This window comes from Vulpes lagopus, chromosome 11 (genome assembly GCF_018345385.1).
Source record: "Vulpes lagopus strain Blue_001 chromosome 11, ASM1834538v1, whole genome shotgun sequence".
Lineage (NCBI taxonomy): Eukaryota > Metazoa > Chordata > Mammalia > Carnivora > Canidae > Vulpes > Vulpes lagopus.
In genome coordinates this window covers 84,636,530-84,651,477 of record NC_054834.1, presented here as the reverse complement: position 1 = coordinate 84,651,477, position 14,948 = coordinate 84,636,530, and the positions used below count along the sequence as shown (strand labels likewise).

General features: G+C 36.7%; 1 protein-coding gene across 25 annotated transcripts in view; it reads left to right on the top strand.

Annotated features, from left to right (window-relative positions):
• Positions 1 to 14,948, top strand: part of BAZ2B (bromodomain adjacent to zinc finger domain 2B) — a 391,511-nt gene that overhangs the window by 154,700 nt on the left and 221,863 nt on the right. For 23 of the 25 annotated variants that reach the window (XM_041721661.1, XM_041721659.1, XM_041721668.1 and 20 more), the window contains one exon: positions 12,527 to 12,569. The exons of the other annotated variants lie outside the window; for them this stretch is intronic. The gene's annotated coding sequence lies outside the window, so the exon portion shown is untranslated. The remainder of the gene's footprint in view (positions 1 to 12,526; positions 12,570 to 14,948) is intronic. 25 annotated transcript variants of the gene reach the window in all.

Sequence of the window (14,948 nt, the reverse complement as noted above, 5' to 3'; positions counted from 1 at the left end):
GTTCAAAACCGATTACTTTGTTTATTGCTAGAATCTTTTTGACAACTCCATAGAAAGACTTTCCTCAGGTCTCAGCAAGCTTTCTTCCTTCAAAAAAATGATTTAACTTTATGAGTACTGTGAATAATATAAATCAACAAAAGCTGCATATGGCAGTCACTTCTTTGCATTGATTATCAGGAAACCTATCTTGGGTTGCCCCTATTACAAGGGTTACAGGGCTTTGTGGCATGCATTTTCTTTTAAAGATTTTATTTATTAATTTATTCGTGAGAGACACGCAGAGAGAGAGAGAAAGAGGCAGAGACATAGGCAGAGAGAGAAGCAGGCTCCATGCAGGGAGCGGGACTTGATCCATGCATGTGGGACTTGATCCTGAGACTCCAGAATCATGTCTTGAGCCAAAGGCAGATGCTCAACTGCTGAGCCACCCAGGCATCCCATGGCATGCATTTTGAAACTAACTTTATTCTTGGCCTAATGTTATTTTTTTTGCTCTCAATTTCTAATTTTAATTTGTGTATTATGTACCTAAATGTATTACTTCATATCTTATTTTAGAACAGGACAGAGTATAAAAATACACAAGGAATTGAGGCACCTGGGTGGCAGAGTTGGTTGAGCGCCTGACTCTTGGTTTTGGCTCAGGTTGTGACCTCTGGGTTGTGAGATCGAGCTCTGAGCTGGGCTTCGAGCTCAGCATGGAGTCTGCCTGGGAACTCTCTCTGGCCCTTCCTACTGCATGCAAGTATAAGCACGCACACACATGCTCTCTTGCTCAAATAAATAAATCTAAAAAAATATACAAGAAATCAAGAGTCTTAGAGGGAAAAAAGCTTAAAATGCAAATGTGTTTGAGTAACATAACTAAATTAATTTACACTAATATGTAATCACTTGTCTTTATAGTGTTCAGATTTTTATATAACTATTTAATTCTTGTGGCGTTTTTATTTAAATTCCAATTAGTTAACATACAGTGTAATATTAGTTTCAAGTGTACAATATAGCGATTCAACACTCCCGTACAACACCTGATGTTGATCACAAGTGTATTCCTTAATCCCCATCAGCTGTTAATAACTGTCTAATTAGTAACTTTGTTTAGGAGGCAGGGAAACATTGTAGAAAGTAATTAATAAGCAGAGAGAACGGAACTCTGGAAATGATGGTTTGTGTAAATAATTGATATGTCAGTTGCTTTCTGTTTTGAGTAAAGTGATGAGTGGAGAAGAGATGGTGCTGGAAATCCAAAAGTGGAAATGGGTCAATACAGTGGAGGGAAAAAGGAAAATACAGTGGAGATGCTTTTAAAAATTGCTAGCTTTACTCTTTATCTAATGTTGATCCTATTTAAGCCCTAGTGTGCATAATCAAATAAAAGCTGTGTATGGCATTATTTTTACACTGTGCAGCTGCATGTGTATAGCTTAGAAGGACATTGCTGTCACATCATAAAATACATCAACATTGCTTTGCATAATCTTTTTAACATGACAGCCTTTATTATAAAGTAATACTGTTTCTAAGGGATTTTTAACCTAATTATATATATATAATATTTTACCCCTATGATTTTCAATATAGTTTCCTTATAACCCTTAAATTACATGTCTTATATTTATTATCTTTGCATTTCTAGCAGCAAGGACACATTTATGCATTTATTAGATGCTTAGTAATCATTGATTTTGCTTCTGTAATTTTCTCCATCATCATTCTTTTTTTTTCTCTACATCATCTCATCAGCATATATACATGCTGTTCTGTTCCCTCATTTTAATACAAAAATATTTCAAGACCCTACATCCCCTTTTAGCTATAGTACCATTTCTGTACAGTCCTTTAGAGTGAAACTCCTTCAAAGAGTTGTCCATGTATGCCACCTCTACAGCCTCATCACACTTTCTTTGCTTTACTTATCCTATTCATGCCTTTGTCTTCAGCATTCCACTGAGAACAATCTTGTCATGGGCACCAGTGAATTTACCTCACTAAATCCAATGGCCATTTCTTAGCCCTCAGGTTAAGTATTGTCCAGCAACATTTTGTCACAGTTGACCATGTCCTCTCTCCTGAAACATTTTATTTGGATACTTAACTTTGCCAAAGCCAAATTCTTTTTTTTTTTTTTTAAGATTTTATTTATTTATTCATGAGAGAGAGAGAGAGAGAGAGAGGCAGAGACCCAGGCAGAGGGAGAAGCAGGCTCCATGCAGGGAGCCCGATGTGAGACTCGAGCCCAGGTCTCCAGGATCAGGCCCTGGGCTGAAGACAGTGCTAAACTGAGCCACCCGGGCTGCCCTAAAACCAAATTCTTAATACTGACATCACAACCACCACCAAACCTATTTCTACCCATTGTCCTCTATCTCAGTGTGTGACAGCTTATTCACCCAATTGATCCGATGAAAATCTTGGAGTCATTCTGGACTCTGATGCTTTTTTCTCTTAATCCACCAGCAAGCCAATATCTAACCACTTCTACCATTGACATGGCTACCATGACAGTCCCCTCATTTCCGCCTGAATTACTACAGTTCTCTAAACTGGTCTCACTGTTTGATTAATCTCTTCCTTTTCTATTCCCAGGATTTTTTTTTAAATTTTTTTTATTTATTTATGATAGTCACAGAGAGAGAGAGAGAGAGAGAGAGGCAGAGACACAGGCAGAGGGAGAAGCAGGCTCCATGCACTGGGAGCCCGATGTGGGATTCGGTTCCGGGTCTACAGGATCGCGCCCTGGGCCAAAGGCAGGCGCCAAACTGCTGCGCCACCCAGGGATCCCTATTCCCAGGATTATTCTGTATACAGTAACAAGGGTGTTTGTTTGTTTTTAATCAGATCACATCACTCGTTATGAAATCATCCCTATGGCTTTCAGCACAGCTGAAATGATATCCATCTATTACTGTTGCTTTCCAAGTCCTCTGTGATCTGTGCCTAGTTCTTCTACCACTGACTTCTAACTTATTGTGCACCAATACTGTACCTTCTCGCCATTTTTTCAAAACACCTAAGCCTTTCCACCTTGGGGCATTGGCACTTGATATTCTTTCTACCTGAAACATTCGTTCTTGCTTCATTCTGATCTCTGGGCAGTAATCTTCTCAGACGGGCCTTTCTTGCTATCATTGCATCTCCTTACCCTTCATTGTAGTACTTTTCACTATGAGAAAGGCTATAATTTTTGTACTTTTTGGTTGTTTGTAGGCCTGCACAATTTCTGTATAGGTTCTGTGAAGACAGAGACTTTGTCTTCACTGCCATACTTCATTTTTCACTGCCGTATTTCCAGGTCTAGCACAGTGCCTGCCACATAGAAAACTCTTGATTAATAGTTAATAAATGAACAAATGAATCCCTTGATTTGATTAATGTTTTAATGTGTGTATTAGTGAAAGAAAAATTTAAGGTTGGTTTGTGATTTATGTAAGATTTTCACTTGTTAATTTTTTTATTATTCTGGTGAAATATATATAACATTAAATTTAATATTTTAGCCACGTTTAGAATATGGTTCAGTGGGGACGCCTCAGTGGCTCAGTTGTTGAGCATCTGCCTTTGGCCCAGGGCGTGATCCTGGAGTCCAGGGATCGAGTCCCGCATTAGGCTCCCTGCATGGAGCCTCCTTCTACCTCTGCCTGTGTCTGTGCCCCTCTGTCTTTCTGTGTGTGTCTCATGAGTGAATAAATAAAATCTTAAAAAAAAAAAAAGAATATAGTTCAGTGGTATTGAGTATATTTACACTGTTGTACAGCCATCACCACCATCCATCTTCAGAACTCCGCATCTTCCATAATTGAAACTCTGTACCCATTAAACAAGAACTTCCCATTCTCCCCTCCTCCAGCCCCTGGCAAATCACCATTCTACTTACTGTTTTATGAATTTGACTATTCATGTACCTCTCATAATAAGTGCCTTACATCACAATATGTTAAGAATCATACTGAGTTTGTCCTGTTGTGACTGGCTGGCTTAGTCCTGTTTGGACTGTTATAACAAAATACCATAGACTCGGTGGCTTATAAACAATAGAAATTTGTTTCTCACGGTTTGGGAAGTTGGGACATCCAAGATAAAGGTGTGGACAGATTTGGTGTGTGGTTAGGGCCTGCTTCCTGGTTCATAGATGGCTGTCTTTTTGCTATAACTTCACATGGTGGAAGGGACAAGGAAGTTCTTTGGGGTCTCTTATTTTATAAGGGCACTAATTCCATTCAGGGGTGTTCTGTTCTCATGACCCAATCACCCTCAAATCCCACTTTCAGGTGTCATCACACTAGGGATTAGATTTCAACATATGAATTATGGCAGGGTAGAAGAGGACACAACCGTTCAGTCTGTAGCACCAGTTTATTTCATTTAGTATAATGTCTTTAGGATTCATCTAGATTCTTGCTGTTAAATGTTTTTAAGTTGAAATTTTTTTCACTAAGTACATAGCAATTAATTATATCAGTGCCTTATACTTCTCTTTCATCTGTGTACCTCTAAAAACTTTATAAGCATAATTAACTAAACTTCACAACCTCAGTGTAAAGTAGATAATTATGGTATCGCAAACTGAAGTTCTAAGAGATTGCCTAAGGTATATAATAAGTATATGCCAAAATTCTTTTTTTTTTTTAAAGATTTATTTATGTATTCATGATAGACACAGAGAGAGAAAGAGAGAGAGGCAGAGACACAGGAGGAGGGAGAAGCAGGCTCCATGCTGGGAGCCCAACGTGGGACTCGATCCTGGGACTCCAGGATTGCGCCCTGGGCCAAAGGCAGGCGCTAAACCGCTGAGCCACCTGGGGATCCCCATTATATGCCAGATTTCTGAATGAGGACCAGGGTTATGTAATTTATTATTGAAAGCTTTAGACCAGATTTCTTGTTTATGATGAAATCATTCAAGGGTTCTAAGAAAAAATAGTGATAATAATTATTTAATATTCATGACAACATTCTTTTTTTTTTTTTAAGATTTTATTTATTTATGAGAGACACAGAGAGAGATAGAGAGGCAGAGACACAGGTAGAGGGAGAAGCAGGCTCCACGCAGGGAGCCCGATGCAAGACTCGATCCCAAGACCGAAGGATCATGCCCTGGGCCAAAGGCAGGCGCTAAACCGCTGAGCCACCCCAGCATCCCCACAAAGTTCTTTTAATAGAAAAGGAAACAATATATATTATCTGAAACCTAGTTTTTTTTTATTAGTAATGGCAAATTTAGTTATTGGATCTAACAATTTTTTTTTGCCTTCATCTTGTTACATTGTTTAATTGCCTCATGAGTCTTAATAGCCATAGTGTAAATTGGATATTTGAAGTTGGACTGGAATAGTTTCATTTCGATCTTGTTTTTTAACTATTTATTTATTTACATTCATTCATTCATTCATGAGACACACAGAGAGAGAGAGAGACAGGCAGAGACACAGGCAGAGGGAGAAGCAGATTCCATGCAGGGAGCCCAACGTGGGACTTGATCCCTGGACCCTGGGACCACACCCCGAGCCAAAGGCAGACACTCAACCACTGAGCCACCTAGGTGCTCCCCACCCCCCCTTTTTTAAGGCAGTCTTGTAAGTGGCAAATATTGATTGGTAGGACTAAGACTCTGATTTTGATAAAAACTAAAATTTCCCTGTAATTATATTCAGATAATGTGTTTAACTTAGTTAATAGTAATTCCTGTAGGCTTTACCTCTTTGTGTTGCTACAATTTGATTTGAATTTCCTAAAGAACATAGAGAAATAAAAGTACAGTCAAAACAGCATATAAGTTTTCTCAAATGAAACTCTTCATTATGTTACTTCACCCAAGTGATTAGTTCATTTTTGGATATTGTGTATATATTAACCCCAGGAATGTTTCAACACTGATTAACAGTATGACCCACTTTCTTCCTCTACTGGATGACCATTTATGGCATTAAGGCAGAAACCTATGAACTAGTAAGTAAAGATTTTGAGAAGTGCTAATTAGTTTTGAAAGAATAGGGTGGTAAAGTTGAGGAAACCATGCAACTTATATATACTCAAATTTTTTGAGGATAGTTCACCAAGTCTAATAGCTGGTTATATTTGCATGGTTTCTATTTTCAGCAAAATTTTATGAAGTTACCATTGAGCTCTAGCTAAATTTCATGTAATAAGACTTATGTTAGTTGTTGAAAAATTTAGTGAGTTAACCTTTGGGGATTATGGCTTTTCTAGAGATGTTTCAATCATACGTAATAATAAGGATGAGCATTCCATATGAGGAAAATGATTCATTGAAATCATTGACCATACAAGAAGTGCTTTTAAATTATCTTTGTTTATATTTGGTCTTACCTGATCTAGTAGTACAGACAATGAGTTGTTTAGTTGAAGAGAGTAGTAAGCTTGGAGAGGGTGACAAAAAGTTAAAATCCTGGTAATTCATTTCTTTAAGGCTTTAAAGAGATTATATATACTTTTTTGCTTTTGCTTTTGTTTAGCACTTAAGGAAGCTCTCCTAAGGGAGATCTCACTTTGTTCTAGGTTGTAATATGACAGAAGTTTTATTTTATTATTATTTTTTGAAGATTTACTTATAGAGAGAGAAAAAGAGAGAGCAGGAGGGGGGGACAAAGGTAGAGGGAGAGAGAGAATCTCAAGCAGACTCCCAACTGAATATGGAGTCTGACCTGGGGCTTGATCTGAGGACTCTGAGATCGTGACCTGAGCTGAAATAAAGAGTTAGATGCTTAACCGAGTGAGCCATCCAGGCGCCCCAAGTTAGAAGTTTTAAAATGAAAACCTGTAATTTGCCTTATTCTTAGACTTCTGTTGGGAGGCTATAGAGTCATCTCTTTCTAACTTTCTGAGTTTGGGCTTCTGATTATTTCTAAAGGCAGGTATTGAATTAATCAACAGCAGGTTTTGAACTAAAGGCCTACTTACCCTACCAGAAAGCCTGATGAGGTCTTCAAAGCAAATAGTGCCAACAATATAGAACCTAGGTATGATGATGCTTTTTTGATAAAAAAAAAAATTATAAACGGTCAAAATAAAAATTGAAGGCTTTGAATTGGTGAATATGTAGGACTCCTTATTTCTCTTAGTTCTATAAGTTGTATGAACACTTTATTTCAGGTAGTCGGTCAGCTGTCAGTTTTAAGGGTAGGATGTTCCATTCCTTTTTATTAATTTCAGTGTATTTTAGCATGATTTAATGTGCTATCGCATGAGTAATTGGATGTACTGCCTTCATATTCTCTGTGAACATTAAGGAAAGAAGCACATCAGATATTTTACTATATACCCTGCTTAGACAAATAAGTTGAAATTGAGGACAGGAGGCATTCAGTGAGTATGATATACCAAAAATACGGCTTGGAATTGGAACCCATATCTATTAACACTGTCTATTTTACTTTCTTTTTCTGCTTTGGATGTCCTCCCCCATGAAAGCAGTAAAACAACTTTTAGCCTGGATACCAGTGTTTGTACAGATCAGGAGATGATTCTTACTTCTTTATTTGCATGTAAGATTGATGTCTATCCAGCTTGAGAAAGCTGCTTAACAAAGTTTACGTTTTATTGTTTATAATGTCTTTTTTTTAATTTATTTACTTATTCTTGAGAGACACAGAGAGAAAGGCAGAGACATAGGCAGAAGGAGAAGCAGGCTCCCTGCGGAGAGCCTGATGTGGGACTCGATCTCAGATCCTGGGATCAGGACCAGAGCCAAAGGCAGGGGCCCAACCGCTGAGTCATCCAGGCGTTCTTATAATGTCTTCTATTTCTATATTCACTTTAGACTGAGATAGCAGGGTTTTTTTCATATATACCATATTACATAATTAGTTAAAACTTTTGTCTTGCTATTAAAGTTTGCTCATCTGTTTTTCTTAAAACATTATAAGAAAGTGAAAACAGTTAATAGCAAAAGAGGCTCTTAAGAGAGATATGGGCTATCAAAGTTGTTAATAAAATAAATTTCTTTTTTTTCTATGTTCTATTGAGGCTTTAGTCTTAATGATAGATGTTCTACCCAGCAGAACAAATTAAAGCAAATTGAAACTTTTATTTTTCTTTTAAGATGTATTTATTTATTTGAGAGAGAGAGAGAGCACATGAGTGGAGAGGGGGACAGAGGCAAGAGAATCAGACTCCCACTGAGCTCAAAGCCTGATTCAGGGCTCTATCTCATGACCCATGAGATCTTGATCTGAGCCAAAACCAAGAGTCCAACTCTCAACCAACTGAGGTCACTCAGGTGTCCCTAAGGCAAATTGAAACTTTTTAATAGACAGTATAAATGCAATCTGAAAAGGCTTAAAATTCAATTCTCAAAAACCCAAGACTTTCCCCATGTAAGTCTTAGGATACAATAAGGATGGTACAATAAATCTTTTTTTTTTTCCCCACCAGACATAAACTTGAAAGTTATTCAAAGATAAAATAATTCCTTTCTAAATTTGGAGTGATTTTTCTAAAATGAACATACCATACCCAACACAGTTGAGGGTTTTTTTTCCCCACTTCTAAAAAAATAGAGAAAAACATTTTTGATATTTAGGAGAATCATTTACAGTTCGACCCTAGTGTGCTGTCAGAATTGTTTAATTCTAATATGGTAGCCACTCTCTACCAGTGGCTATTTAAATCTAAATTAAAAATAATTAAAATTAATTAACGTTTAAAAGTCAGTTGCTTAATCATAGTAACCATATTGCTTAATAGCAACATTTGGCTGTGAGTTGGATAGTGGACGGCTGATACTGAGCATTTCAATCATTGCAGAAAGTTACATTGCCTGACACTGGATAAAGTATTCCATTGGCGGTAGATTATGTTTTTACCAGTTTCCTCAATAGTTTTCTAATATTTACAAGTATATTCTTCTTCCCTCCTAAAAAAAATATTGCTGATTAGGGCCTGATTTTTTTTTTAAGATTTTATTTATTTATTCATGAGAAAGAGGCAGAGACACACAAGGAGCAAAGAGAAGCAGGCTCCATGCAGGGAGCCCGATGCGGGACTCAATCCCAAGACCTTGGGATCACACCCTGAGCCAAAGGTAGACACTCAACCACTGAGCTACTCAAGCCTCCTGATTTTTTTTTTTTCTGTTGAATAATTTCCCTAATTAAAAATATTAATGGTCAGGATTTGAAATAGCTAGATGAGGGTAGAAGCATGTTTAGAATTTTAAGAAGTCTTTATTAAACCTTAAAAATGTATGCCAAAGTATATGTAGTTGTGAATCTTTAAAAAGAGAGTGGTAGAAACAGGCTTCCTATGTCTGCAGTCCAAGACTGCCAACACTGAAACAGCCTACAAGTAGCATGTGATTTGTAAGATTATTTTTTCTTTTCTTTAATTTTTTTTTAAGATTTATGTATTTATTTTAGACTGAGAGAGCGAGCATGGGGGGAAGCCACAGAAGGAGAGGGAGAGAGAAATTTCAGTAGACTTTACTCCTGTCACAGGGCTCAATCCCATCATACTGAGACCACAATTTGAGCTGAAACCAAGAGTTAGATGTTCAACCCACTGCAGATGTTCCTGTGAGATTATTTTTCTTGTGTAATAGAAGTAGATTTATTAAATAATAAAAATATTTTTATTGTATAGCTACACCTCGAAAAGAACAAACACAGCATGGATCCCTGGGTGGCGCAGCGGTTTGGCGCCTGCCTTTGGCCCAGGGCGCCATCCTGGAGACCCGGGATCGAATCCCACGTCGGGCTCCCGGTGCATGGAGCCTGCTTCTCCCTCTGCCTGTGTCTCTGCCTCTCTCTCTCTCTCTGTGTGACTATCATAAATAAATAAAAATTTAAAAAAAAAAAAAAAAAAAAAAAAGAACAAACACAGCAGAAACGTTAAACTGATACATAAATGAATGATTAAATGTTTAATGACTATTATTTAAATACATTTTATTTTTATTTTTTTATTTTTTTAAAGATTTTACTTATTTATTCATGAGAGACACAGAGAGAGAGAGAGGGAGGCAGAGACACAGGCAGAGGGAGAAGCAGGCTCCATGCGGGGAGCCTGATGTGGGACTCGATCCCAGGTCTCCAGAATCATGTCCTGGACTGAAGGCGGCGCTAAACCGCTGAGCCACCAGGGCTGCCCTAAATACATTTTAGAGGTAAACAGCCTATACTTCTATATTCAGATTGAGGTGAGAAAAATTAGATATTCTGTTCATTTATTCTTCTGAATCTTTTCAATAAACTGGGTAGGGATAGATAACCTTTCTCTGCGTGTGTTGAGACTTCTGTGGTGTCGTCAGGTGAAGGTTAAGACTTGAGTATGTTAAAATCAATTACATAAAGATTTTTGGGGTGCCTGGGTGGCTTAGTCAGTTAAGGATTTGCTTTCGACTCAGGTCATGATCCCAGAGTCATGGGATCTAGCCCTGCCTCAGGCTCCCTCCCTGCTTTGCAGAGAGAGCCTGCCTCTCCTTACCCCTCTGCTACTCCCTCTGCTTGTGCTCTCAATCTCTCTCTGTCAAGTATATAAATCAAATCCTTTTTTTTTTTAATTTTTTTTTTGTTTTTATTTATTTATTTATTTATGATAGAGAGAGAGAGAGAGAGAGAGAGAGAGAGAGAGAGGCAGAGACACAGGCGGAGGGAGAAGCAGGCTCCATGCACCGGGAGCCTGATGTGGGATTCGATCCCGGGTCTCCAGGATCGCGCCCTGAGCCAAAGGCAGGCGCCAAACCGCTGCGCCACCCAGGGATCCCCCCTTTTTTTTTTTAAAGCCTAGCTTTCTGTTTTGGGGCAGAAGAGGAAAAATAAAGATAGGTAAATGTTAATTACTGAAAGATTTCTTATATAATTGTATATCTTGACCTATCCCACAGTTTAACACTGGTAGGTGTTTTCTAAGTATAAATATGGTGGAGATTTTCCCTGTGCATATTTACTGAAATGGTGACTTGTAGAGAAATAGCACATAACCAATATATTAGTTGAATTGTGTTTTCATAAAATGTGATATTGCTTTTTATATGTGTAATTTGAATACGTTTCCTAGTTTCAAGATGATTTTAAAGAATTACCTTTCCTTGTAAAAGCCACTTAGGATTTTTATGCGAAGCTTTAAGATTTATCTGGCTTTATCTAGTATCATTTGAATTTTATATATTTCTTTTCTTGCATTTGCAAGTACCCAGTGAACCATGTGTAAAAATTGTTACCATGATGAAGGAATGCCTTTGCTACTTTTATGCTATTAGCTTTAGAGCTTTAAATATAGTATGCAGTTTTAACTATATAGTCTTAATTACCTTGTATTTTTTCCAAAAAATAAATAAAAAATAAAATGAAACATTTTTTATTCAGTCACAAATATTGTTTGAATGTAACTATCTTAATAACTTTTAGAACTCTGAATTACAGAGTTTTATACAATGTATGATTGCTTCTTTCATAAGGCTTTTTTGTATTGACATTTTATCATCATGAGATTGTGTGTGTGTTTGTTTGTTTAAAGTAGGGTCCACACCCAATGTGGGGCTTGGACTCACAACCATGAAATTAAGAGTCATATGCTCTACTAACTGAGCCAGTCTGGTGCCCCACAAGACTGTTGATTGCCTTGAGAGCATAATGCTCTTGAAGGCAGGTCTTTGGATACAGAGGGTAATATGTTGGCAGAATGGAATGGATGGAAGGTGTGAGATGAAAAAAGGAATCAGGGAAAACTCAGGTCTCTGTCCTCGGACAAGTCATGCATCTCTCTAGCATCTATTTTCCATGAGTGTATAATAAGAAATATCTCTTTCCCGCTACTTTGAAAGAATTGTTGATGAAATAATATACAAAGGCCCTTTATGAATATTAAAACATCATAACATTGTGTTTTTATTAACACGAAACATTTAAAAATTTACCTTAAATCATGCCTCATTAATTGAGAAATATCAAAAAGCTTAGATTTTACAGGGATAAGAACTCTAAGCTCTCTATAGTTCAGGAAATAGTTTAACTTAAATAACTTCCCTTGGGTTTATAGTGTATACCTCCTTCTGTATAGTTTTGTCACTTCTCATAAGGATGAGCATGAGGTCATTTCTCCTATTAATTGATAATAAACTGATAATATAGTCATAAGATGAACTGCTAATCTGATCGTAGAGAAAAAGTTATCTATAAATAGTACCTGTCTCTCTCTTGTATATAGTGTATTTAAGATACTGTGATTCTCTTCTTAGTATTTGAAAGCAAATACTTGAAAACAAATAAAAAGCAACACAAATGTCCTATGGTTTATTTACTAATATGTTAACCCTGGGGTGTTACTGATTATAAACAAAACATAATCTATACAAAACATGCTATTATAAATAATGACCTATAAACAAACTGCAAGTGTTATATATTTGTATCATGCCAATTGTACTTTCCCTGACATATTTAGATTCATTTAAATATGACTTATGGCATTAAGAAAGACAAAAATGCTAAACAAACACTTTAGCTTCTAAATTACTTACTCAAATATGATTCAGCTGAATGCTATTTCTGTTTTCCTATTGCAGATTTCTCAACAGTGATGTCACAAGATTGACCACATTGATCACAGTAAGACCAAAATAATCTTTTAAGGATGTTTTATTTTTCTCCAGAAAGAGAATTGTATTGGAAAATATTTATAATTTTAAATTATTATTATTTCAACAGTCAATTGAATATTTACACTTTCAATGAACACTTCACACTTCTAGTTAAATACTAAAAATATTGCTTTAAATGATTTAAAAACATTTAAAATGAAAATTACTTTTAAGGGGCACCAGGGTGGCTCAGTGGTTGTGCATTTGCCTTTGGCTCAGGTCGTGATCCCAGAGTCCCAGGATCTAGTTCCGCATCGGGCTGCCCACAGAGAGCATGCTTCTCTCTCTGCCTATGTCTCTGATTCTGTCTCTCATGAATAAATAAATGAAATCTTTGAAAAATTACTTTTAATAAATAACTGAAATTATATGCTTAATTATACTAATATATTTCAATATGAATCATAATCTGAACATCATGTTTCTGAAGTTTTTGTTTTTACTAAAAAATGATAGAACATTTAAGGTGACTCCATATTAGGTAAAAATTGACAAAAATAAAATTACTTGAGAGACTGTAATCACTTAATAAGGAAAGACTGTGAAAACAGCCTTGAAAGGACTCTTAAGCTTGCTTATATTTTTCATTGATACTTAAATTATTTATAGAGAGTCTTCCAAATATGGAGAGTTGCTGAAAAGAGAGTTCTCAAAAGTAACTAATACTTTTCCTCTTTAATTTTAAAGTGTTCATACTACTATATATAAGGAAATACATTTTTTTTGCTTGTTTTAAAGATTTTATTTATTTATTAATGAGAGACAGAGAGAGAGAGAGAGGCAGAGAGAGACCTGCCTTTGGCTCAGAGTGTGATCTGGCAAACTCTGAGGGAGAAGAGGCAAAGGGAGAAGCACGCTCCATTTAGGGAGCCTGACATGGGACTCGATTCCGGGACTTCAGGATCACGCTCTGGGCTGAAGGCAGGCCCTAAACTGCTGAGCCACCCAGGCATCCTACGAAATACATTTCTTAAAGAAAAACCTTTATCCAAGGCCTTGATCCACATTAGTATAAAATTACTAAGTAATAAAAAATAGTTTTTTTGAAAAATTCTTTTAAATAACATAGAAATACATTTAGAGTAAATTATTCACTCAATCTGTTTCTTTTATCCTGTTCTAATTGTTCATTAATAATATAAGCAGTAATAATCAGAAATGTAAACTCACATGTAGATAATCTTTGTATTTATGTTTTAACATTTTTTGGGAAAACTGGTTTATTTTTTTAAGTTGTAACATTTTTCAGAGTCCAGAGAGTACTTCTATTGTATTTTTAAAGACTTTGTCATCATTGAGTATACAGATGTGAAGATGTTTATGGCATATTCATTCATTTTCCTAAGGGATCACTTTCGCTGTCTCTAATATGCAGCTCTTTGCTTGTTTGTTTTTTTCTTTTTTTTTTTTTTTTTTTAAATTTTTTTATTTATTTATTTTATGATAGTTACAGAGAGAGAGAAAGAGAGGCAGAGACACAGGCAGAGGGAGAAGCAGGCTCCATGCACCGGGAGCCCGACGTGGGATTCGATCCAGGGTCTCCCGGATCGCGCCCTGGGCCAAAGGCGGGCGCCAAACCGCTGCGCCACCCAGGGATCCCAATGTTTGTTTTTTTCTTAATCAGAACTTTATTACCCTAACTGAATAGTTTACAACAAAATATTAACATTTCTGTAGTAATTTTCTGTTTAGCATCAGGTGTTTTAGAATTAAGGAGATTAACATTAGCATCGGATGAAAAAGATTTTTAATTTGAAAATGCTAACTCTCACTGTACATGTTTAGGGTAATATTAAGAGAATATGTAATTGCAATTGTTCTCAATTTAAGAATTTCAGGAAGAGAGGTAGTGACCAATATCATCTGACATTAAATAAGTTAAAGAATAAGAAGTATTCATTTGAGATGTTTCTAAGTGACTGATAATAGACCATTACTTTGTAAAATATTGGGCTGTGAGGCCTTCTCCAGCCCCTTGAGTCAAGAAAAGAGGGTAGACATCAATACTGATTCTGGTTGAGGGAACTGTGCAGAGAATATTTCAAGTGTTGACCATATGGCAGAAATGAAATGAGGCCAGGGAAGGCTGATATGTTCAGAGAAAATGGAGAGGTTAAGAGACTAATCAGAAGGGATCCCTGGGTGGTGCAGCGGCTTGGCACCTGCCTTTGGCCCAGGGCGCGATCCTGGAGACCTGGGATCGGAACCCACGTCGGGCTCCCGGTGCATGGAGCCTGCTTCTCCCTCTGCCTGTGTCTCTGCCTCTCTCTCTCTCTGTGTGACTATCATAAATAAAAAATTTAAAAAATTAAAAAAAAAAAGAGACTAATCAGAAGTAGATAAGCTG